The sequence below is a fragment of the Protopterus annectens genome, chromosome 3.part1, assembly GCF_019279795.1.
Source record: "Protopterus annectens isolate FY-2018-M chromosome 3.part1, PAN1.0, whole genome shotgun sequence".
NCBI classification, from domain to species: domain Eukaryota; kingdom Metazoa; phylum Chordata; order Ceratodontiformes; family Protopteridae; genus Protopterus; species Protopterus annectens.
The window spans coordinates 42,415,881-42,443,455 of NC_056732.1; the positions used below are offsets into that span (position 1 = coordinate 42,415,881).

Genomic DNA, 27,575 nt, shown 5'->3' on the forward strand with positions numbered 1-27,575 from the left:
ACAATTTCCAAAGTATGCCGCATGGCAGTCCACTGTGACAGTATTTTTCCTGTTGCACCCACAAATAGTAATACAATATAAATTTAGATGTTCTGTACAACTTATGCCATTTCCTCTAAAGTACCCACTGCTCACCAAGTCAAATATTCTGAGGAATAATTACTCCCAAGTACATTTCTGTTCTGCACGCAACATAAAAACTACCATGTCTACATTAGGGATTACACACAGGTAATAACTGATCCAGAGATCAAATTTCACATTTAACTCTAGGTTAGACTGGGCAGGGCCCATTTACAGAGGCCTAGTGAAACCTCCTTAGGACACCACAGATTGGGGTTAAACAGTTTCCAGAGTTTATCCATATTGGATTGGGTTAGTCACACTAGCCTAGTGGCCTCTTCGCTGGGGAGACCCAAAGTGGTACTTTTACTACTAGTAGAAATTTTGATCAATTTAACTCCAGGAACTAGGTCCTGTGGGATTTCCATTCACCTAAGCTTCCACCAACTTGGGTGTTTTGGATATTTTACATCCCCATGAGTTACCTCCCAACTCCTGCAGATAGGGCCTCACTGTAATGTCTCATTACAAAGAAAAAGTCAGTACAGCTGCACAAATGCTCACTAAAGCCACATACAAACTATGCACACATTTCAACTACTGAAGGCCACCATGACCTACAATAGAAATGTTACTGAGCACATGAATACTAAAACTTCAATCAGAAATTGGTACAATTTTGGGAACAGTCATGTCTCAACTACCCACATTTAAGAGGTGTGGAAATATAGCATAAACTAACTCTGAATGCTTAATTGAATTACCTGGAAAAAATAAAAGCTTTACAAAGACAACAAAAATATTTTTACTTCAATTTACAAAGACCACAGCAAGTAAAAACAAAAGCCACTCAAAAACTCAAGTCAAGTTAAAGTAGAAACAAGTCATAGGACAGCGATTGGCCAATGGAGACCACAAACTACACTGCAGAAAACCGCCATTAAAGGAACCACAAGACCGAAAACAAGAAATGATGGCACCACCACAAAACTGGGCCTTATTGAAGGCTCTAGGTGGTATTTATACTCCTGGGGAAATACAACCAGGACATTAGGGAACTTCCTATAACCTTTAAGTGCAATGGAACTTTTTACATCTATGTGCTCTACCACCAACTCACAGATGAGACCTTTATTCGAGGTCCTATCTTAAGGACAGCACACAGGAGTGCAGCACTGCAGTCAGCAATCCAAACACTTGGGAGTTGGAATAGAACCCCAGCACCAAATGACAAAGAACATTTGAGGGGGGACTGGTTTTTGGACCAATGGCACCTTTTCTGCAAAGATTCCAATGAACATTACTGCTTACATGTACTTTGGGCGGTATAATCAATACAAAATTAGATTCTGACAAAAATATCCCTAGCCTTTTACTGCACTTCTGCCATTCTACTTCCTCCTTATGATGTTAAGTGTGCCCCCGCCCCCCCCCCCAAATAAACCTAAAATATTTTATGGCATCTTTGATGCAAACTCTTACAACTGCATCTGTCACTGTGTTCTTCTGCTTTGTAGTCAGACGGGAGAAACCGGATGCACTACAAAAGTACCCATCCAGAAAAAACACCGTAGTCAAAACTGGAGTATTTAAAAGCGTGGCGAAGAACAAGTCAGGAAAATATGCGTGTAATAAACCGCAGGTTATTACTAAAACGTATTATCCTGGCAAACAAACTTCAAATAAATTAATCTTTGGGTCCCCAAAATTACGATACAAGTGACCGATCCCACCACCACTGAAGAAAAAAGTAAAAGCAAAGTTTAGCATTACAGATAACGCAACAACCCCTTCAAAAAAGGGTCTAATGAATCTACATGAACAAAAAATAATAATTTGACTGTTGCAAGGTATTGGGAGACATTGTCACGACTAAAACACAAGTATAAATGCGTAGATAAACACAATACAGCAAAATAATTTAATCCGATCCCCTCTAGTCTCCTACTGCAGAAACTCGGCGGATACTTTCAGATAAGTGGCCACAATTCTCTTGCTAATTGATGTTCTCAAAGAAAAGCTTCTTCATGATTCGGCTCACGTAGCGTTGGGGGGGGGGGGGGGGGGTGCGATATTACGGGAAATGCACACCACTCACAACACACTGCAAAACGCTAACCATGACCTTTTCTATAAGCAGCCTACGGGCGTGGTTTGAAAGACGAACCCCAAGAGCCCTGACAAAGCAAGGTTAACAATGAAAAAAGTGAGTTACAGCAATACATCCCAGTAGGAATTTATATAGGCATTGCTTGAGCGGTCACTTAAAGTAACCCAAATTAATACAATTTAAGCTTACAAATGCAAAATATTACTGCTTATGAAATAAACGCTCAGTCAAAACTATACTCCGCGACAGCGTTTCTACCAGAATGAGAACTACAGCATTCTACAAGCTATAAAATGAACCCCATAAGCTACATAAACTTGTGTCCCAACACGTATTTAAAACTTTTATTTAACGCAATGAAACAATGCTTTCAAACAAGCTCCGATACACTAGCTATAAAACACAGCCCAAGACAAAAGAACGTAAGCGGTAGGACATCGTGGGCACAATTTCTTAAGTACCAGAGTTTCACTCGCCATTTTACAGTCCGACTAAGCCCGGTCAGTGCTTCAGTTTGAACGCTTATACTACACTTGGATCACACTCCGCACATGCGCACTTATCCCCAGACTGCACAATATAAACTCACTGCGTCATAGAAGAAAAAGCCAAAAGCACAATTTATCAGCATCCATATTGTCTAACCCAGACTGGTTATTAAGATAACTAATGCTAATAAAATTCACATACTCATCACGAGTTTTATTCTTAAACCGCTAACAAACGTTCCTACAAGCTATAAACTTATATACTTCCAGAACATTCCATCCGCAACATTCACAAAAGAAAAAGCACGTAAAGGTCTGCGTCACCACCTTTCTTTTCCAGAACTCAGACGATTTAAACAATATAGCACAAAATTATCCAAACTCTCATTAAGAAACGCTGTCTTAACTATCCGTGAAACAAAATCAGGCGAGATAACCCACCCGCGAGCAAAAAATATAAGACGCTTAAACACTCATGTGAATAGTGAAGGGTGGACTACCCTCTCTACGCCAATCAGAAAGTCCCTTACAGATAGCAAAAGCTTGCATGTCAGGTGATACGATATGATCCAATCAAAGCTCTCGTTTTAAAAGCATAGGTGTTGTTAATTACTGCTGGAGAGGGAATGTTTTCAAATCCCACAGTAACCAAGAGACACATCTGTGTGTGATACTGGAGTATATCTTTTTTTAAGGAAACTGGAAAACGTCTCTGACGTCAACATACTGGTTTAGAGATCGTGGAAAAACAGTACTTGATACGAAAAGGTAAGCGGAAGCGTATATCTTATGTGTATGTATGTATATCTAGTGACATTCTGGATAGAAACATTGTAAGAAAATGTATGATAAATGCAAGCGCGGCACGGTGTTTTGTTGGATGCAAAGGTGGCTATGCCAGAGTTGGATGTAACCAGGTTTGCAGCACCTGTTCATTCTTTCTTGTCAGTACAGACCCAAGAGAAAGCAGCATCTCTTTGATTGCAAAGGGTTGGCAGCCGCGGCCCATCCCAGTAGTGAGCGGTATGAATGGTCTTTTTTATTTTCTTTGGTCTGATCATAATAATTTCCATATTGTGTTCGTGACTCTAATGTACAAATATTGGATAGTTGTGCAAGGAAGGGTCTACAAAGAAAGGAGGTGTGTGCTTCTCTTCGGTTTGATCTAGAAGTATAAACGTGTCAGACCGAAGTGGTTGTTTGTAAATAGTAACTAACATATTTTTCCTGGTTTAAACAAATATTGAATCACTCTCGTATTTGTACGTGATGTTAAATGACCGTAATTGTTACAGAAAGGGTGGGTTATTGACATTGGGTGTAAAAACACCGTATTGTAAAAGTACTTTTGTTGGGTTAAGTTGGTCTGATTTGTACAAGAATAATTATTGTGGTCATTACCAGTACATGTGGTCTAAGGCATAATGTTTGCTTTAGCCAAGAACTGGGGTAAAAAAAAACAACGAATGCTGTGGAGTCATGAGGAACCTCTGCATACGTTTCCGCAGATTTTAAATGCGACTGACTACCAGATAACCGAAATGTTAAGAACCATTACGATTGATGCTGGGGTAGGGGATCTAAACTGGTTTTATTGTCTCCATTTCAGTTTGTTGTATTCATAGATTGTAACTAAAATGTTTAAGAAGCGTCGAGCTGTGTTTTATCCAGATTTTGATGTCCCCATTTTTTAAAGGGGGTAGAAAGTGATAAGGTATGTGCCTTTATTTCTCATTGTGTATGGATGCTGTTATCAAACCCAAGTTAAAAGTGATTGTGTTTTTTTTTTTTTTTTTTTTTTTTTTTTTTTGGGGGGGGGGGCTTTAAAGTAAGGATTTTAGGTTCATAGGTGTGTACTAAGTTGACCAGCATGAAACCTTTTTAAGCCTAGCCATGCATTCCAAATGTCTGACGAGTTTATAAACTTTAAGATTATTCTAAGGAATGTATGTGGTGTAGGGCTCATAAGTTTGTAGGGTGGTACTAGGCTATCGGCCCTAGGGCCTATACAAGCCTAGCCATAACAATTCCCTGGCTATTTTTTCCCACAATATTTACTTCCCTGGACCTGTCTAGCAGGGTGACTGACTTGATCCCCGAGGTGAATTTGAATAGTCAAGCATTTGTAGACCATCTCGCTCTCACCTTCTTTCAATCCTTCTGTATGCATCCCCTCTGCTCTCGAATTTAAACAAGACTGTCCTTAAACTCTCAATTTGCTACAACCACATTGCCAGGTTTGCCACTGGGCTGCCTTTTAGGACACCTCATTGCATCAATCTAAATCAGCTTGGGTGGCTTGAACTACCCAGCCTAATCCAGTATAACCAACTGATTATGGTCTATAAAATCCTCTATAATCCGGACAATACTCTTGCACTTAAAAATATTATCACCCCCTATAATAATCCTAGACCGCTTCGATCCTCTAACAAACAACTAATTCAGACTAGCAAAATTAATAACGCAGCCGGTGACTCTCTCTTTGCAAACTCTGTAAGTAGATCCTGGAACTCTCTTCCAGCTGATATTACCTTACTTTCCACCTTAGGTCAATTTTAAAACTAGACTCAAACAACATTTGCCACTTAACTGGCTATGTGAATGTATCAAGCCTGGCTAACTCTCTCTAGAATGTGTAAAAACCTGTTAACTAGTTTACTGTGTAATTTAATTTAATCCTGACTTGCGCTCATGATTAACTCTAACCAGTGGAACTTGTTTAACTTGCTTACTTATGTATTCTCTGTAAATAGTCTGTTTGTAATATGTAATGCTGTATCTGCTTATCCTTGGAGCTTTTCTCCTCGGGCCTCCGCTGAAAATGGACATGCATCCAGTCGGACTATCCCTGTCAACAAATGTAAAATAATTAAAAATAAAATAAAATAAATCTCTGTCAATTAGGTATGTACGTGTTTGGTCTGGGATGAATTTCCAATTCTCCACCTGCTGGTAGAAGTTTCACTTGAATTGCGTTGGGGTCTGCGTCATGTGGATAGGAAGTCTGTTATGTCAAAGGGTGGTCTCTGTCACATACCTGGCACTCAAAAATGTCCTGTTTGTCACAAATAAGATTTAAAAGCGCCTAGATTGGGTAATTCTGATGTTATTTGTTTTGCATATGTGCAGAAGGTCCACCTGAATGGGAGCCAAGGATTCTTTGTATGCCAGGCATAGATCTCCCTTAAAAGTCTGTAGGTGACAGAATACAGGGATCGGGCTTTGAGGCGATCCATGTAAGATATGTTGTATGTGTCTTGTATTTTTTTGTGAGGAACCTCTGTAGATGTCCAGTTATTGCATATGCATGGTCAGATAGGTACTGAAGGGGGCATTGTACTTAATGATTGGTCTGATTAGGGTTGAATACAGCGGAATAGTGACATCTTGGGCCTATTTCTAATCCTTGCTTATACATTTTACAATACAGAACTGTTTCCTTACTACCATAACCATATGATGGTCAAATATCAGGTTATTGTCTACATCATCATCTTCATCATATTTCGGCTTTTACCATTAGGGATCGCCACAGCGGATCATCTCTTTCCATTTCTTCCTATCCTCTGCATCTTGCTCTGTCACACCAACCGCCTGCATCTCCTCTCACCACGTCCATAAACCTTATCTTAGGCCTTCCTCGTTTCCTCTTACCTGGCAGCTCCATCCTTAGCATCTTTTTCCCACTATACCCATCATCCCTCCTCAGCATATGTCCAAACCAACGCAATCTCATCTCTTGCTTTGTCTCCAAACTGTCCAACATGAGCTGACCCTCTAATATACTGATTCCTAATCCTATCCATCCTAGTCACACCGAGTGCAAATCTTAACATCTTTAACTCTGCCACATCCAGCTCTTGACTCCTGCCTTTTTGTCGATGCCACTGTCTCCAACCCATATAACATAGCTGGTCTCACTACTGTCTTGTAGACCTTCCATTTCACTCTTACTGGTACCCGTCTGTCACAAATCACTCCTGACACTCTTCTCCACCCATTCCACCCTGCCTGTACTCCCTTCTTCACCTCTCTTCCACATTCACCATTACTCTGAACTGTTGATCCCAAGTACTTAAACTCGTCCACATTTACCAACTCTACTCCCTGCATCCTCACCATTCCTCTACCCTCCCTCTCATTTACACACATATATTCCTGTCTTACCCCTGCTGACCTTCATTCCTCTGCTCTCTAGAGCATATCTCCACCTCTCCAGAGTCTCCTCATCCTGATTCCTACTCTCACTACAGATCACAATGTCATCTGCAAACATCGTAGTCTACAGGGCCTCTGTCTGATCTCATCTGTCAACCTATCCATCACCACTGCAAATAAGAAAGGACTCGTGTACCCTAATTTCTGACTGCTGAATCTGCTCTTAGGGGTGTGTAGTTAATGAAGTAGTTTCCAGGCAAAATGTTCTGATTGTCCAGTATTTTATATTGGAAAAGCGATGAGTTTGATTGAAAGCATTTGAGTGTGTATTATAGATTCATAGGTTGGTACTAGGCTATCGGCCCTAAGGCCTATGCAAGCCTAGCCATAACAATTCCCTGAATTTTTTCCCACAATATTCACTTCTCTGGGCCCTTGTCTAGCAGCTGTATTAGCTGTAACTAGCAACAAATGAGTGGTGGTTTAGCAAAACATCTGTTCAAAACGTAATGTATTTAATAAATCATTTTTGTGCGATTGAACAGTTGGAAAAGGATTTGGGAGGGTGATAACTGTTTAGAATGCAGGGAGCACTATTAGCAGTTTCTGTTGGATGCAGGTCAAGCCTGTTGGTATAACGGACATTTTAAGAGTTTAAAAGGAAAAGTGACACGCAGATAAGATGAGGGCATTTCATATTTTAAGTTATGAATGTGTTTGTTTTTATGTAGTGTGTTTTTTAAAGTCTTGAGTATTTGTGGTTGTTTTGAAGTCTCACGATTTTAATACAAATAAGTGATAGGTTGTTCAAGTATTTAATCTGTTCACTGGATTGTTGGCTTATGTTCTCTGAGGAAGTTCTTTGGATTGTTGGTTTATGTTTTCTGAGTAAGTTCTTTGGATTAAAGGGTGAAAGTGCTAAAAACATAAAGGAGTTTTGGTGTTATTGTTTGCTTATTTAGTTTCCAGGGCTAGTCAACTTCCCGACTATTATGCACTTATTGGTATTCAATTTTAGAGCATGGCTCTGGCACAAGTTAGTTGCCTGAATCGGCCCTTCTTGGAGGATATTGTGTCTTGGGTGATCCTATAAGTACACAGTCTGCAATCTTTCAACCAGATACACCTGACATTGATTTTGACTTCAAATAAGAGTGGACTCGGTACACGGCCCTGAGGAACTCCACTAGTGAGCGGCCTCTTGTGGAGGTTGATTCCCCAGCAGAGGCTGTCTAGCAGGTGATATAAGGGTTTGTACCAGATTTCCTGAGTTTGTGGTGCCCAAGTGGGGTATTGCATTAAATGCCTTGGCCAGTGTCTGAAGATTGTAATTCTTAGTGGGTTTGCATGTGAAACTAGCCAGACTTGTAGTTCTGTAATTATCAGGGTCCATAGATGGCCCATCCTTGTGTAGAAGGATGACTGTTAGTTTTCCATTTGCAGGGCATGATACTTGTATGGGGGCTACTATTAAATAGCTTTCCTAGTATTTTTGATGGGTCATGCTTCTTGATATTGAAGGGGCAGTCTGAGATTTTATCCGGGCCTATTGATGCAGAGAGAGTTGAGTACGGGGCAGGGGTGTGTTCGATAGTATTTCCTGAAGTGTGGCTTGTGGGTTGGGGAGATGGTATAAAACTAGAGATGAATTTGTCAGCCAGTAGATTTGTTATATCTTCTGGTTGTGTAGGTGTCTTCATTTACAAATAGTTCTGCACATTGTTGTGCACTGTTTTTGAGATTGTGGACATAGCTAAAGAAAGCCAGCCTTATGATTGTCCTTGGCTTAGGAGGCTATTTTTGCCTCAAATTTGTCACTGGTAGACTTGATTTGCTTATTTAGATTGTTGTTGTTTTTTTTTTTTTTCCAAATCCTACTAGGTGTCATGCATCCTAATTTTTGCCAGGATTTTCTTCCTTTTGTTGTACACTCTATTGATATTGGGATTCCACCAGGATGGCTTTGTTTTTTAAATTTGCTGTATTTATTCCTGGTAAGCACAGCTGTCTGTGTCTATATTAACATGACTGAATAGGGTCGTTGGGAGCCATGTTTTCAGAGTTTGGGGAGCTAGAAATGTTGCCAGACCATCACTTAGTAGTAGGACATTTGCCTTAGAAGAGTTCCCAAATGTTCAAGAGTTAGCGAGTTAGCAGGGATACCGATATTTTTATTTCAAAAGAAACAGTTTTATTATCCAGCCTTATCCGAGAGGACATTACATGTGTGTGGGTGTAGTGGTCGTCCATGTTAGTGAGTACCAGCTCCAGTATGTTCACATCCCTAGTGTTCTCCCATATTAGTGAGGACCAGCTTCAGTATGTTCACATCCCTAGTGTTCTCCCATATTAGTGAGGACCAGCTCCAATAAGTTTGTTTGTTACAAGTTTCATGGATCATAGAGTGGGACCTGTAGCTTGCAAGGATGTGGTATGAAACTTTGCCTATGTTGGACATGGAGAAGCTTAAGTGCATGAATGCATGTTTGTCTGACCCGCATTGAGATTTTTTTTTTTTTGTAAATACTTTAATTTCTTTAGACGCTGATGTACATACATGAAAAGAAAATTAATTAATTTTATACATTTACACAAATAAAAGAAACATTTAAGGTATAATTAGATATCAGACTTTATCCCCTTTTTCCTTACTCTTTTTATAACTCTATTCAAAGCCGCGGAACTAAACCCTCTTACTCTACCTCCTAAGTCATACTCTTCCGCCTGCTTTCCATACACTCCACTTATTACTTACTCAAACATTAGTGCTAGCCTCAAACATTAGTGCTAGCCTTTATCACCCATGCCCTATTCTGTACACCAAACTACACCTTACTTTATTCACATAACTCTCTCTTCTTTCCCCTTCACTACATTATCTCTAAACTGTCTAACCTCATTCATCATTCTTCTCCTATCCTTTCCATTCTCACCTGCTCAAGTAACACACACCCCAATCCAGGACTCCCCGACTCTTTACAACCTCACAAACTCTAACTTCTCCAAATGCCCTAAATCACTTCACATAACTACTCTCAATTTCCTAAGAATCTGTAATAAAGCTGCATGCCTGGCTTTCCCAAAGTAAAACTGACCACCTAGCAGCCATGGAAACATGGTTTTAAAATTCTCCGTTCAAGATTCATTGCTTCTTCCACCAAATTTTAGCATTATTAGAGCAGGTCAACAAAAGAAAAGAGGAGGTGGTGTAGCCCTCATCTATCCCATCTCTCTCAGTATTACTCCATACAAAGACCACATCCCTCAGTTCCAAAATGCTGAGATAATCATCTCTTTTCTTGAAATTTAATCGCTCAAAACAACTATGTATGATAGTCCTATACATCCCTCCTGGAAATAATATTACAACTGTATAATTCATTTTATCTTGGATTTCCTTCACTGTAAAAAATGAAACTATTATCCTCGGGGACATGAATATTGATTGGTCCTCTGTCTCTTCCAGTCTTTCGTTAGTGTACACCTATTTCACTTCACCTAACTTATTACTACTGCTACAAGGTACAACAACAAAATTAATGAAAGATCCATCCTAGACTGGAATCTAGTCTCCGATCCTTCCAAATTTATAACATCTGGCACTATGTCTAACTCTATTAGTGACCATCTCCCCACCTATGCTATCTGAGCATGCTCAGCAATCCCAAAAAAAAGTATTGTTAAATTAGTCCAAAACCTTTCTAAATTTGACCCCAACACCTTCAACAGAATCCTGAAAAACATTAACTTGAATATCCTTAAGACTCTTCCCCCTAGGTGACAATTTGCTGTACTATAATAGTTATTTTCAAAAAATTTTAGATAGTCTAGCCCCTTCAAAACCTAAAAGAACCAAAACTAGTAATGCCCCCCTCAAGAACTAAAAGAAATGCCCCCTGACTAACTAAAGCTACCAAACAAATTATAATGACAGGGACAAAGCATGGAAAGCTTTGCTGAAATCTAAAAATAATCTGATCTTATTCTTTTTAGACAGTTCCGTAACCACGCTAAAACTTTATCGCTAAAGGCAAGCAGCACTACTTCTGGAACCAGCAAACTAGTAGAAAAACTAATCCTAAAGCTTTCTGGTCTTCTATCAACAATCTGCTTAACCCTGGCACTAAACCAAACCCCTCCACACAGCCTGATAAACTACCAGAACAAATTGCAAGTACCTTTAATTCTTTCTTTATTGACACTGCTGCCAATATTGCCTCAACCTTTTCCCATCCTCTCCAACACCAGCACTACTTTGCCATCCGCTACTCTCCAGTCCTCTCCCTCCAAATGGCATACATCTGACTCCTCCACCACTTTTTACACTCCCTCTCCTATACCTACCTTCCAGATCAAAAAACCCATTCTAAAACTAAAGCCCTCTTCCAACTCCACTGACAATATCACTGCCAAATTCCTCACTTTTGCAGCAAACTCAGTGGCCTACTCCATTAGCATTCTGATTAATAGATCCATACAGGAATCTTGCGTCTTTGACCTTTGGAAAAAAGCTATAATATTGCCACTTCATAAAGGTGGTCCCTCAGCTGACATCTCCGACTTCCGACTCATAGCCTTACTCTCCCCTATCTCAGGAATTTATAGCAAAGTGTGTTCAAAATCAACTTTTAGACTATCTTCTAAAATATAATCTTCTCTCCCCTACTCGGCACGGTTTCCATCCTGGAGATAGCACATCCACTACTTTAATCTCATTCTTAGACATTGTGAACAAAGCACATCCACTACTTTAATCTCATTCTTAGACATTGTGAACAAAGCACAAGAAAAGTCCTTTTCTTGGACTTATCAAAAGCATTTGATACCATCTCTCACTCTATCCTTCTCGCACAGCTCTCTAGTATTGGCCTAGCTACTCACTCAACTGGTTCAAAAGCTACCTCTCTAATAGAGCATGCTGTTAAATGGCAGAACTCCATTTCCCCTTACATTCATAACCCCACTGGTGTTCCCCAAGGTTCAATTTTAGGCCCTGTTCTGTAATATTTTTATTAATAATCTCCACCAAGCTATTCAGCAGGCCTCCGTAGTCCAGTATGCAGATGACTCCACAATAGTCTGTTCTGCCCACATCTCACACTTTAAAGCAAATCACCCAAGCTGCATTTACCATAGTAGAAACCTGGCTTTACAATAATAGCCTCTCTAAATCCTAAAGAAAAAAAAAAATTCATGATCTTCACTCCAAAGAGAAATTTACCCCTTAATATAGCTGACTTCGAAATTCTCTCCCTTAACTCCACTAAAATTGTGTTAGTTACCCATATCAAGCTATTGGGGGTAATTTATAGATAAATATCTTAAATTCGTTCATCACATTCAAAATTACATAAAACCCACAAAAAATTATTGAGGCTACTATAATAGACATGACATAAATTCATCTCCCTACCTTCTAAACAAGCATTTATTTATTTTAGTTTATTTAACATTTGTTTATCAGGGAAGTCTGACTGGGCACAATTGCCCATTTTCATTGGAGGCCTGGGGAGAAAGCTCCACATGATAACATAACAGTATTTTAAACAATAGTGAAATGGTCTGGAAATGATTGTAATAAATTACATAATAACATATTATAGTTCAAGTTAGTAATAAGGCTAACAGGATCACGTAGTGGCACATTTTTGACAGTTGCATAGTATCAAGAAATCATTCAGTGAAGTTGTGTCTGTGCAATACAACAGCTTAATTATACAATGGAACAGTGTCTCAGATATACCTGTTTGGTACTGGAAATTATGTTTAATGTTATACTTACAATCACATGTGGTCAGTAAGCAAATAGAGATGTACTGAAAGTGGATAGTAGGGGGGGGAGAGGGTGAGGATAGGAGTAAGGTGTTGTGAGCATTGGCTCCATCATACCTTCTACCTTCACTAACTTGTAGTGCTTCCTTATTAACTAATCTGCAGTCTTCCTTAATGACAAAATTAGAAACATGCTGTAGTAAAATTGCTAAATGTGCTACAAATAGTCACCACTCCACTCATCATTGTATTGCCTTAAAGCAACTATATTGGCTTGAACTCCCCCTATTAGCTTCTCCTCCTCCTCCAGCTCACAGTCTCTCTCAAACTTGTATATATACCTCTGGCTGTCCAGCACTTGGCTGTCCCTTTACCCTGTACATTCCAGCTTGTTCCCTACACTGTGAATACCAGTACTTTCTCCAAGTACATAAACCCAAACTACCTGCAGGTCAGTTCTTGGACTCCTGGACAGTTCTTCATCATCTGTATTCCTTCAACCGAGACCTTCTAATTTCATACGTGCACTGCATAGTCATTTCCTTTCCATGTGGATTTGTAACTGCTCACTTCCCTCCTTGCCCATTACCTAAACTCAATCTTTCCAGCTCATTTGTTCAAAAATTCTTTCTTTTAAACTCCCAAATGAACTCGTTTAACACCCTCTCTTCTCATCTCTTAACTCCTTCCCCACCATTCTTTCGCTAGTCTCCACTCTCCCTCTACTTTACCAGACTACCTTTCTCCTCTTTCCTCCACCTCTCACCATTTCTCACTCTCCCTCTACTTTACCAGGCTACCTTCCTCCTCTTTCCCCCACCACTCATAATTTCCCACACTTCCTCCTATTTCCCCCACCTTTCACCATTTCCCACTCTCCCTCTACTTTACCAAACTTCCTTCTCCTGTATTGCATGACTGTCCACTAACTTTTACTAAAGCTCACCCACCTCCGTCTCTGACTTCCCCACTTCTTATTCTCTTACATCTTTGCCATCATAAACCCTTGCCCGTATGCCTTCTCACAGCCTTTACTTTCATGTTCCCACTTCTTGAACAATTAAAGATTCACTTGATATACTCCTTTACTTTTGAGTATAACAGCTTGTTATTCTCTACTGTCAAACACCACTGTTTTATGCTTTGTATGATGTACTAAATTTCTTTATTAAATCATACATATTTTTCTTTTATTGTTTTCTAATAAGTTTATGTATCTTCTGTAATTTTATTCATTGTTTTTTTGTGTAGATGCTTCTTCTGTAAAATGTGTTCTAATTTTGCTATGTTTTGTTTTCTTTGTGGAGCTTTTCTCCCCGGGCCTGCACTGAAAATGGTCTAGCCTGGCCCTGAGGACTTTCCCATTAACAAATGTCAATAAATAAATTAAACATCTGTCTTTCATTCATACGTTACACAAATAGCTCAGTAGCGGCCTTTCTTTAAACCTTACTCCTCCTGAACATTATTCTGCATATAGTGTTCCCACAAATTCCATTTATTTCTATATAATTTGCTCTCTGTTTTCTAACGATCACTCTTCCAGTTCTTTTATTTTTACAGTATGCATTACTTCAAACTGAGTTGGTTTAGATTTTGATTTCCATTTTATTTATTTATTTTTTCAAAACTTTATTTTGATGTAGAATTTACAAAACTTATTTTACTGAAACTGGTCAGCATACAGGGACAGATAAGACCAATGAACATTCACATATCCAACCAAAACACTTAAAGCTTGTTTTCTTAATATGATGAGAGACTATACTATTAAAATATGCATGACATTCTTAACTATTGATTCAAGCTATTGTTACTGGCACAAAATTGAAAACGCAGTAGTTAAAGAAGATGAGATGCACACATCACATGTACAACTATTTTACATATATATAGTGCTACATTCTTACACTATTATTACTAAATTAATACTTTTTGAAGTATCCATAACAGGATTGAGTTAAAACCTTTGGATGGAAGGACTGCCAATAGTATTAGTATAGTAGAGACAGTGTATTTTACTACAGGATACAGTCCAAGGTTGTACTCCAGAAGTTAAGGTATTTCATGCGTTTGCTAATATTTCATTAGTAGGTAGGCCCTTGTGGCTCACATGCAATATAACAAATTCCCATGAAAGGTTGGATTTCCCATAACTCAGTTTTTCAAGTTTAATCCTAAATGAGTCCCATAAGGTTGTGTTTATTTACAGTACCATAGAATATGCAGGAGGTCGGCTGCCATTGTGTGGCACAGAGGTGAAGTATTTGGAAAGAAGCTGTTAAGACGCTCTGGGGTATAATATGCATTATTATTTACCCTTAATTGGGTATATAATAATTTCTTGAAGGGGGCAAACCTGATTGTATTATTGTTTGGGAGAAGTGAACATCTGTCAGTTCAGAGTTTTTGTTTCTCCAATACTGTGCAAGCGTAATAGAAGATATATTTAATGGTTGAAGTAAAGTTGTATGTAATTGAGGGATAGGGCAGTATTTATTTCTTCCTGAACTTCATTACGGAAATTACCTAAAGTAGATACCAACTCTTTGATTTGTCTCAGAATTATTGTATATTTATCAAGTTCAAATTTTATTTTGATGTCCTTTTGGAGATTTATCCTTAATGGTGTAGAAAACCCAGCGATTTTAATTTTTTTTTAATTTGGGGGAATCTGTCAAGATTTATCATTTTTATTACCCAGTTTTAGATTTTGATTTAAATGAGTGGGTTGAATGGGTTGCAAGAGAAGAAGTGCTTGGTATTTATATTATGCACAGCTTTACATGTGCATGCCAAAGACCAACCCATTTGGGGGAATGAGTAGAGTTAATTGGATTATGGTCTGCAATTAACATTCTGTTGGGGGTCTATATTAGATCACTGAGCACTTAAAGCGAACAGTGATCAATCGAACCTATGTAAGCGGAAGTTTACAATTTCGAACTGTCAGAACAGCAATTTTTTTTTTTTCCCCACCTAGGGGGAAAAAATCACTGTCCCAACAACAAAAAATAAAACCTACTTTAAACATTACATTAAGTGGGGGGCTGTGCCCCCCACACCCCCCTACTTAAATATACCAACTCCGAGACCGCACTACAGTGCCAAAAACGGCAAAGTAACGAAGCAGCCAAGCAAATTCTTTCCCAGGGAAAGAATTAGCTTAAGCCACTAAGGTATTTTGCCGTTTCAGGCTTTTGAGTTCGACCAAGACGCATTCGAAAGAATGCATCTTCGGCCTTCTAATAGGGAACCTTCTGCTGGCACAAATTATGCAGTAGTATAATCTATAATCTGGTATTCCCAGTCTCCCTTTGTTTTTGGGAAGCATTCATTTTGGTAGGGAGAGCCATGCGGTCTTGGAGAAACTATCTTTTTGAAGAAGCTTAAAGAGATGTTGCAGTTTGTTGCATTAAATTGGTATAGTAACCTGGGTAGGATGTTCATTTTTATAATTGCTATTTTAGGTAGAAATGGGAGTTTCATGTTCCATCTGTCTATCATTTTCGATGTTTGTCCATGATTTGGCAAGGTTTTTTTGTAGGGAGTTTTTATGGTTCTGGTCTAATATTATCTCTAGGTACTTAAAGGTATATTTAATTTGGGTTATAGGAAAGAGAGGCTCTTTGGTCGGGTTATTTGGAAAAGTAAGAGATTTTGAAGGGTTAATTTCATAATAGGAAGTTTTTGAGAAGGTTTCCATAATGTTTTGAATTTTTAAGTCCGTATTAGTAACTGGAAATATATGATGAGGTCATTAGTGAAGGCTGAAAATACCAGATTTGTCCCCAAAATATTGGGGAATGCGGTGAAATGTTTTTTGTGTTAAGTATATAAATCGGAGTTTGATATATATGTTAAAGAGGTAGGTTGAGAGGGGATAGCCCTGTCTTGTTCAATTATTTCATTTTAGTTTAGAAGAACATAGTTTATTAATATTTAGAGTGGTAAAAAAAGAATTGTATAATATTTTGATTGTATTTATGAAATTAGTTGGAAAGTTAAATTGTTTGAGTCAGCAACAATAATTCATGATTGACTATCAAAAGTTTTTGTGGCATTCAGTGCCATAAGGTAGTAGGGAAGTTTATGGTTTGTAGAAAGTTGGATGGCAACATCTAAAGTGAGCGTGTTGTCCCAGGCGTGTTGTCCCAGGGTTGTCTACCCTTCATGAAGCCTGATTGCTGTGGAGAAATAATTGTGTGGAGAGCTTTGTTTATTCGCTAGAGCCGTAGTCGTGATTTTAAGGTCTGTTAATAAGCAAAATTGGTCTGCAGTTAGATGGGTTAGAATTGTCCGTATTTGGTTTGCGAATAAAGATAGTTTTAGAATTGTTTAGATATAGGTCCCTAAATCCAAATTTACAATATATTCAAAGATTTTAAGAAGAATAGGAGTTATTTTAGAAGCAAATCTTTTATGAAAATTAGAAGTGAAGCCATCTGGACCTGGGGCTTTGTTGGTTTGTAGACTTTTAATTGCCTCCACAATTTCTTCTGTTCTTAAAGGGGCTTCTAGGAGTTCATTTTGGTGTTTTTCAATTTGTTGAAATGAGATGCAGCAACAAAGTCATTTGTAGGACTCTGGGTGTATTGCAACCTGCGGACCATATAGATTATTGTAATTTTTTTCGAAAATGGTCAGAATATCTTGGCTATTCGTGTGTAGTTCATTATTATATTGATTTCCATTTTCTACTAATTGTTTTGGCAGCCAACAAAACTGAACTTAAGACCTTGCTATATCCAGGAAATTCAGATCTGGAATCCCAGCCCAAAGTAATAATTTTCTTAGTTGCATCCATTTGCTTCCTCGCTGATTCTGACTGAGTACTCTGAGGGATTTTTTTTTTTTTTTTTTTTTATCTGTCCGCTTATTTTGGGTATTTCTTCCTCATCATACCTTCAACATTTGCTGTCTACCTGAGGAAGAATTCTTTAGAGTCTGGTTGGTGTATAAAAATAGATATGCAAAACACTTCCAGGCAACATTTTAGAGTCTTACATATGTCCTCCCATTGTTCCTGTGTAAATTGCTTTTCCATTCTCTCTTCCCAATTGTTTCTAACCACCTCTGATTTTTATAGTTACTGTGCAATATTTTATATGCCGTACTAATTGTCCCCTTTTAACAACAGCTTGTGTTCTAGATTTGACTAAAATCTGTACTAGAGCAGGTGTTTCACTTGGGACTCTGCTATCTCTTTCTGTTTGCCTATATTCTGATATGATCCCTAGATAGGGATGTCTGTCTAATTTGCAGTCCAGACTTCTTGGTCTCATCCCACTCTAACTTTTCATCTGTTTGTTTGCCTCCAATACCATGGTTCCTTTGACAGCTTTCTTTAGTAAATTCTGGTCGCTTCTTGCCTACTTTCTTTAACCCTACTTGCAGTCTTCTCTATTGGCAAACTCTTTCTACAGTCCTGTCTGTTTAGTTCTTAGACTGCTTAGTACAACTTTATGAATTTAATAGTCTGTATGGTTCGTTATTCTCCTTAAAAATATGAATCCAAAATCCCATTTTCTCCCTTATTGTTGAAGCTCTCCTGCTTCATCATCATCCTCTCTTTCTTCTTTGAATTGTTATAACTGTCTCCATGTGTTGTGTATAGGAATCGTAACTGTGTAGCTGTAAAATATCCCTTCAAATCGGCTAATCCTAATATATTCAGAGAATCAACATATCCCACTTGACTCTTGCCCTTTTTCCCTTCCAGATAAATTCCTTCATCTCTTTATTAATTATTGTCGACAACCTCTCTGGCTGATGAATTGTATATCTGACCTGTATATAAGACTGAAGGGACTATAAAACATTTTAACTGCTTGTATCTTATTGTCTTTATTCATAAACAAGAGCTGGTTTTTCAGTTATTGTATTATCCTTTGTTTAGTCTCTTCCCCCATATCCTTGTTTCAATAACAAGCCTTTTTCATCCATAACCATAAACACTTTTATGCCTAAATTTGTTCAAAGTAACATGTACAACAAGCAAAACAGGAAAAACAACCCAAACATGTCACCTACCTAACCTGAGTTGCATGCCCTTGATCTAACTAACTTAGTCCCGCTTCCGGTTCGCATTTAACCAAAGTTCCACGTGGTCTCTGTATAAATTAAACAATGGGTGAAGCCATAGGTTTCGAAATAACATTCTCCTGTGTTTAAATCTTCTTTAATTAATCAGTGGCATCTAGGCAGATGAGCGCAAGTATGGGCATTGCTGAACCAAGTTATGTTTGGGTACATAATTTATGGCTGCAGCCTTTGTTGTATGTCCCTTTTAATTTTCTATACCACAAAGACTTGAAACTGTCTCAAAATGTTCCACTACACCAAGAAAGATTTCCTTTTTTTGGATTTATCAAGTGCAAAATATCATCTCCTGATTAAAGTCAGCTTTTCTTAAGTGCTTTCATTTAGATTTCCAATTAAACTTCATCAGAATAAGAAAGAAAATCTTCTGAACCCAACCTGTTTAAAATATTACAATCATATCACATGTTCAGAAACAACCAGTACAAATAAACCCGCAATGCAGTTTATATTTATATATGCTAACACTAAATATAAAGCAGTAAGAAGTTCTTAGGAAATGATCACAAATTAAAAAAAAAAACGCTATATTAAGATCAATTTTAAATCCTTCAGGAACATATCCTTAATAAAGTTGTAATAGATACGCAGTCATTTACACCAGTGAGAACTGTGGCATTTAATTTCTGTTGCCAGTGCAACTCTTTCAGCTCTAAATGATTCTTCGTGTTGCTCTCTCATTGAAGTATTAATTTTTTTGTAAAATAAGAAAAAATAAATTTCCTAAACCCATTACATAATAATAAACATGGCATTATTTTCATGTTTCACTCTAATGAAGTAGCAATGTTCACATTTATACTTTGCTTTAATGTGTGCTTAGTCTTGTCAATATAAGACAGGGCATATCTCGCATAACGCTGCATAAACCACCGTTTTGGGCTTACAGTTAAACTTGCCTGGGTGCACACATTTTCCCCAAGTGTTCAGTGCTTCAATAATTCTATATCTAAAGAGAGTTATAGTAATTACTCATCCCACAACTTGACATTCTTCGAAGAGTCTGATTTATAGGAGACATAGATTCTTAAGATGTTTTAGTATTCCTTCCCCATTTAAAAAAACAAATTAATGTAGTGACTTAGTTACTCGCAAGGCTATAGTTAGAGCCCACTGGAGCACCCCAGTTCTTGGTCATAGTATTCTTGATTTTAGTCAGCGATTGTTACTGCAATGCATATTTCTACAATAATCACCTTTAAACATGTACTGTCACCATTCTTATTGGTGATATTTCCTCCCAAATGATGGGCTTAAATCTTCTATGCCTCTCTGCCAATACTTCTTCAAAAAATGTTTTGGCTGAAGATGCTGGGTAACCATTCTTTCTAAACAATGCACCTAAAAATCAATTTCTTTCATATAATCAGTGTCACAAGATGTCATTTTGGCAACTCTTACAGGTTGCCCCTTAACCAAACCAACCTTTTGTGTATAGCAGTTGGAAAAATCCAGGTATGAATTAGAAAAGGTTGGTTGACAGTAAATCGCTGGCTTGAACCTTCCATTTCAAAAGTTGTATAGATTGCGACATCCAAATGTACATTATGAAAGGTACTTGAGTGTGTAAAACTCAAAACCTAGTTATAGAATTAATCTAATTCAAAGCATAGCTGTATACATATATACACACACATATGTGTGTGTGTGTGTGTGCACACATGTATTTTGTTCCTCAAACATTATCTTATTTCTCACAGTCCATTAGATTTTACCAGAGTAAATATTCTAGTCCATTCAAACCATTCCCCCTCCCTTATTAGCCTTCATTGCACAAAAACCGTATCGGTACTTAATCCTTGTAAATCAAATTCATGTGTTTTTTTTTTTTTTTTTTTAATTAGGTTCTTTAAACTTCACATTCAAGAGAAAGCAACTGTTGGGCAGAGTTTCTCAAAATATGGCCAAATTAGCCAAAGGGGGGGCTATATGAACTTCTACACATCAGACCAGTTGTACAAATAAACCATTTATTGGGTTCTTGCTATTAAACTGCAGCTCAAAATTCATTTTCCTAACAAGAAGTGTAAGTTCCTGCATCAAGTCATGTCGGTCCAGAGTTGTGGCAGGGATTTGCTGCCATTGACTTTGCATTGATTGGTACTTGGATGCCAATTTCTTCAATTTCCTCAAGGGCGAAACTTCTAAAAAATCAAAACTTCCTCATTAGAATCCAGTGCCATAACCAATTGTTAAATTGAACTATCACAGTCCAAACCAGCACTTTTGTCCTTAGATTTTAGAATAGGGTAAACCTTTTTTTATTCAGGTAATCATTACTATCACAATAATCTTTTTACTGTGATTCAACCTTCTTTATTCCCTTGTGTTCTTTGCCAGTGGTTCTAAATATAAAGCAAATAAAGGTAAAAGGGGGCACTCTTGTCTGGTTCCTCTATTCAAACGCAACTTATCAGAGCGGAAGTCTCCCACTTTAATTCCTGCCTTCGATCCTTCACATGTTTTCCTAATTAACTGTATTATTGTATCAGGGAATGTAAAAGCATCTATTACCCTTCTCTTACAATCTCAGTTTACTCTGTCAAGTGCTTTCGCCCTGGATCATCACTGTTCAATTTTCCTCTTCTTTTCCCGGTTAAGGGACGCCACAGCGGTTCACCGGTCCACTCATGATTGGCAGTGGAGTTTTTACGGTGTCAATTTGCCAGCCTGGCGCCCAACCTTCCACTGAAGGCACACACATACGCACTCACACCTAGGGCCAATTTAGTGTCCAATCCACCTACAGCATGTCTTTTTGGGATGTGGGAGGAAACCCACGCGACCACAGGGAGGACATGCAGATTCTGCACAGAAGGCACCCCAGCTGAGGATCGAACCGGAGAACCTCTTGCTGTGAGGTGGCAACGCTAACTGCTGCACCACCGCGGCCACCCGAGCATCATTGTTCAATTAATTCATGTTGTCAAATATTTGTCTCCCCTCCACCAAACCACACTGATCCATATCTACTAACGTTTGTGATGCCTTTGTCACTTCTTTTTATCTCTTTAAAATGTATACATTCTTTATAATCCTGGTTTAAAATTGAAATGGGTCTTTATGAAGCTGGGTCTGATTGGCCTTTTATACAGCCACCGCAGCTTTTTCCAAGATGCTGGTGCTTCCCCCTCCTTTTTAAAATACTATTAAATAAAATCTTCCAGATCTTTATCACTTTCTTCCCTCCTAACTTACAAACTTCCACAGAAGTACCAACTGTTCCTGGATACTTCCCTGCAGCAGATTGAGTATGCATCTCCTCTTCCCTTTACTGTTAGTTGTAGAGCCCTCATTCCTCTAATCTTGACTTAATTAAGTGTGCCATAAACATTTCCACTTGTGCTGTTTCTTGGTTTCCAGCTCTAAGTTCTCTGTTTGTTTGTTTTGTCATAGGCTACCCAAGTTTTTCAAAAACCCTTTCTATTATCTAAATAGTTGTGCTAAAAGTTGTTGTACTCTTGAGTTATTAGAAATGGTTGCTTAACAGCAACTTTTCTAGACTCGTGTATATTCTACAAATGCTACCTTATTTTCTTTTTAGCACGCTGCAGTACTTTAACCTTATTCTGAAATACTTCATCTTTAACAGCCTCTCTAAATAATTCTTACTTCTTAACCAAATCTTTTTTTTTTCTTTTATTTCTCATTTTTAATTCCATTTAATTTCATCTAACTCACTAGCTGTTCCTAATGAAGTTTTTCTTCCCTAATGATTTGAGTAATTTCTACTACCCATTTTTTGTACTTCTGTCTTTTTAACAGGTAGATGGGAGAGCTCCTTATCACCTAGCATTTTTCTTAGTTTTTATTGGTGCATGATCTGAAATGGTTATTGGATGCATGTCAAAGCTTTCAATTAAATGCACATTTTCCTCTGAAATATATAGCCCAATTATTGTACCATGGGGAATAATATATAAATTCTGGTCAAGTTCCTACTACTTAATTCTCATCTTCCTTACCAGATATTTTCATCTCTTTTTTTTTTTTTTTTTTTTTTTTTTTTTTCAGACCCCTACCTTTTTTTGTTAAATTATTCATTCCAGACCCCCCCGATACATCCACACTACTGTATCAGTTCCAGTTCCCACCTATAAATATTCCCTGGTGAAAGCTGATTATTTCTCCCAAAGTTTTCCTATGCTGCATAATAGCAGGTTTTGTTGGAACATAAGTGCATGCTAATGTAATCCTTCTTCCTTGTCAGCGTCCCCTTAATGGGTCTGTTTACTGGTTAAATTAAATCATCGAAGATCTGACCAGCGAACACAACGTTCATTCACCAGACGTTCACTTCAGCAAATGTGTGAGACATGGAATATAACTAGTTGGCCAACCCTTTCCCATTTCATACACCGCAGTATTTAAAACCCACCCAAGTAGGGGGCTTCACTCTCCACACCCCTCCTAATGTGTATATGTACCAACTCGGATAGTGCTATAAGAGAGAAAAGGACAAATTTCCTGATGTTGGCCAACTACTTCCCTGCCCTTTTCCCCACTGTAGTGTGGTTTCGGAGTTGGTATATGTAGTTGGGGGGATGTGGGGGGGAGAAACCCACCACCTGGGTGGGTTTGAAATTACTGCAGTGTGTAGGACGGGGAGATGTTGACCAACTAGCTACTTTACCCGTTTCACACATTTGCTGAAGTGGATGTTTGGTGAATGAATGTTTGCTGGTCGGATGTGATTATTTCATTCGACGACTAAACCTAGACCCCCCCCCCCCAATACCAAAAATCCTCCATCGGTATTTGAGCCAGTCTAGAAATCAGTATTATTGCTCCCCTTTCCTTTGTCCCTGATATTCTGCTGAATATCCCTCCTGAAATCCTTTCTTTATCAAGTTCACATGTTCATTGCCTCCCAGATGTGTCTCCTGCAGCTTTGCTATTTGCACTCTGCATTTCTTAATATAATTCAATATTGGCTTTTTGCCTGTACCTTTAAGGCCATTTACATTTCATGATACCATGCATAAAATAACCATTATGCTAAAACACTATATTGTTTTCATCTATTATACATGACAGTTTTTAGTGTATTTTCAACTTTGTCTTACAAGTACACCGATGCTTCTCTGGTTGATCTTCATTTTTTCGCATTTGTATTTGAACCTATGCCACATTTTCAAGACTTTTTTTGTTTGTTTTAATGAAAATCTCAAACAAAAAGACTGAAAACATTTTCAGGATACCCTATTCCCTACTAACTTAGAACATACACACAAAATTATGTACATTTTCAACAAATGAAGTTTAACCCAACAGATGAGAATTGCCCCAAATTGATGGCTGCACCCACAGGCTTGAACATAATTTAAGGTTACCCTTATTAAAACACCTGTTACAGTCTGTTCTCTCTCATTCAAAACGTCTGTTTTTTCTTTTCCCCTCTCAGATGGGGAAAATGGCCTATATACTTTCAGAAAGCATTGGCTTTTAGCCCCAAGAAAAAGTTCACTGTTCTATTAAATGTATTGAGGCTGCTGTGAAGCCTACTATCCTTTTATTCGTTTTCATTTCAAACTTTTTCACTGAACTGCTTTATGTTGCAGCTTTACATTTAGTATCTCACTTAACAAAGAATGCTCAGAACTCTCAAGATTAATTGGTTGCATGCATTATGTTTAGAACCATTAAGAAAATAAGGGACTCAGAAATTCAAGGATATAATTGGTGTGGTAGTCGAGAAAAGCTGACTCTGCTTGGAGAAGACATTATTTTATACCTGACAAAACCAGAAAAGGGCATTATAGTGCTGTGGAGCATAAAGTGTGCTAAGAACTAAGCCAACATGGGAATGGAGAAATGAGATTCTGCCGATAGAGAACTGCAATTGGGGATACAGACAGTAGGAAAGAGGGGCTGGAATTTATTGAGAAAAATGGCAAAGGAGCCAAGGTATTGGGAGCAAATAACTTTAGAAGGAAAGGTAATAGAACGGCAGGATGCCAAGAACTTATTTAGACTGCAGGTTAGAGATTGTCTTCCCTATCAAGGATTGATATCAGAGTATAGGAAAAGAGAGAGGAAATGGGGGAGGGGGGGGGCTAAATGAAAATCGGTAGAGTTTTTAGTAGAATTTAGAACAGACATTGCCATTAAGAAATGAATAATCAGTAGAGCATAAAAATGGGGCGGCCCCTGTGGTGTGGTGCAGCGGTTAGCATTGCTGCCACTCACAGCAGGAGATTCTCTCGTTTGATTCTCAGCTGTGGTGCCTTCTGTGCGGAGTCTGAATGTCCTCTCTGTGGTCGCGTGGGTTTCCTTCGGGTGCTCCGGTTTCCTCCCACATCACAAAGACATGCTGTAGTTGGATTGGACACTCTCTCTCTAAATTGGCCCTAGTTGTGAGTGTGTGCCTTCTGTGGAAGGTTGGATGTCGGGCTGGCACCTCAACACTGTAAAACTCCACTGCCAATTGTTCTATGGACCATTGTTCTGGTGTGGCAACCCCCTAACAGGGAAAAGCCGAAAAAAGTAGTAGTAGAACATAAAAATATTGCATGATAACTATAAGAATCAATCCAACGAGGTTAGAAAGGCTTTGAGAGAGAGAGGGTGGATAAGGAATTCACAAAGAAACAATGGGGGGATACATGCAAGTCTCCCAAATATGTAACGGAGTCTAGAAGATTTAATATGTTGGAAGTGTTTGCATAGGTATTTTTATATCTGAAGTAGACTTAAAAGAATTTTTCGTCAGGTAGACGGCAAAAGTTGGAGGTGTTATGGGGAAGAAAGAGGTAACTGGCAAATTATTTTCTGGGAGTGTAATAATTGGCAGACATTAAAGATATTTAGCTATGATACAGTATCTGAATTGCCTAGACATAGTAAGGCCTTGCTGAGAGTAATTATGATGGCTGCCAAAAAAAGCAATTGCCAGAAAATGGAAATCAAAGTCTAAACCAACTTTACTAGAAGTAGTGTAGATAATAACAGGGATAAAACAACTAGAATTGGGATCTTTAGAAAAGGGTGGGAGTAAATTACAGAAAAAAATGGGAAGTGTGGGGTCAATAGATACAGAGGAGGAAAAAGTTTTAAATGAAGGCAGGAATTGAATGAGCTATGTCATAGTTGACTATGAAGTAATGTATAATGTTTGCAGCTACAGTTGTGTTGGCATGGTTTGTAATGTATAATGTTTGCAACTGAGATTGTGTTGTGGTTTATTTTAGTTTATTTAAATGTAAGATTACTTATGCATGATGATTTAATAAAGATGTTTCTTGTTAAAAAAAAAAAAAAAAAAAAAAAAAAAAGATTAATTGGTTGCACATGCAGACAGCTTGTTTCCATGTAAATGTCGTCCGTGAGCAATGAGAAAAAAATCTTTGCAGATGTGCAAAGGAATCTTTGTAAATTTCACTCTGAAGAGAATGCGTAGAATTCCCCTGTCTAACTGCCTTCAGCTGCAAACTTGTCTCTCGATGAGACCATTTGCTTATGGGGGGGGGGTTAATATTTTTGCAGATACAAGAAGGTTAGCACCCATCACTGCTTTGTCCTTTTAGCTTATTTGCTTATAAAAAAATCATGTTTATAGCTTAAGCCAAGGACCGTAATCTAGACAGCATTTGTCACTGTCATATGTTATCATCTTTTTCAAGCCTATTTGCTTAAAAATATCTTGTTTATAGTTTAAGCCAATTAGTTTAATCTAATCTAGATGTCTGTCCTTGTAAAAACAAGAGAAATTGTCATCTTAATTGTAAATATAATCCGTACACATTTCACCCTGCCTCCATCAGCCCAAGATCCCAGCATTATATTAGCTTAAACATGCTGCTGTTTAGCTTTTCTTTTCTTGTTATAATGTAAAATAATTAATATACATCTTTAAAACTAAAAAAAATGTTTATTTTAATCTTTAAAACCTACAATAGTCACTGAAAAAAAAAACACACTTTGTAATACCCCTGATTACATGCTGTACAAAACTGCTTTACAATATAACATGTCGTTTATATTATGAACTGTTTTATGCAAATAAATAAGAACAAAAGTTGCTTTTTTTCCTTTAGTGTCCTTTTAAGTATTAATGACCTAATGTGGGCTATTTGCTTTACATTTTACCCATGCGTTTAGCAAATTTAACAAAAGTCTAGTCTTTTCTCGGCCATTTTTTCTTGCAAAGCCATATTAAACAAATGCGAGCAATGCTATCTCCCATTTAGCTAATTTCATTGTTGCTGTTTTTTCTGATCATCTCCATTTCCCAACACCAGATTCTGGTTTAAGTCCAAGGTACTTCTGGTTCTTTTAGTAAACTGCTGTACTCTTCTGTGTCTCGAGCATTTCCATATGGAACACTGGAAAAGGCTTCACTGGCAAAATCTCTCTGAGCTTTGTCAGAAGAATGAGAAGCAGAATACTTTTCTGCTTGCTTGCTGACTTTTTTTTATTGGATATTGTTTTTCTCTCTTAGAAAAATACTCTGAAGGCAGCTGGATTTAGCAGCTTGAATCTCATGTCTTCCTCTCTACATTCCCTGATTTCTGGGATAAATTTATTGGCCAATGAGAAGAAATCTCATTTTCCACTGATTTACTCTACTTTTTAATACTTTTCCTTTTGCCACAGTTTTGTCAGGATCAACTCTTTTCTGCTGGTATGATTGCATCTTTATTAATACAGGTCTTGTCTGATTTCTCTTGGCCAGGTTTGGATCGTACCCTTGATGTGCCCTTTCAATTAACAAATCGTGCTGTGGAACACCTGTCCAGTTGCTTATTTATGCTTTCATAAAATTAATAGTCTGTTCCTTCCAGTTTCTCTGGTACAGCAGAAAGTCTCATATTTTCATATTCTGTCAGTAACAGTCTCTGTAAACTGAGAGCCTTGTGCTGGAATAAAACTTAAACCAC

The 27,575-nt window shown here is 38.0% G+C and overlaps 1 protein-coding gene across 2 annotated transcripts in view; it reads left to right on the forward strand.

Annotated features, from left to right (window-relative positions):
• Positions 1 to 3,274: 3,274 nt before the first annotated feature.
• The window catches only part of ANKRD12 (ankyrin repeat domain 12), a 1,254,496-nt gene continuing 1,230,195 nt past the window's right edge, over positions 3,275 to 27,575 (forward strand). Inside the window, exon 1 of one of the 2 annotated variants that reach the window (XM_044066536.1) lies at positions 3,275 to 3,429. The gene's annotated coding sequence lies outside the window, so the exon portion shown is untranslated. The remainder of the gene's footprint in view (positions 3,430 to 27,575) is intronic. The other variant, XM_044066537.1, reaches the window with a different exon arrangement.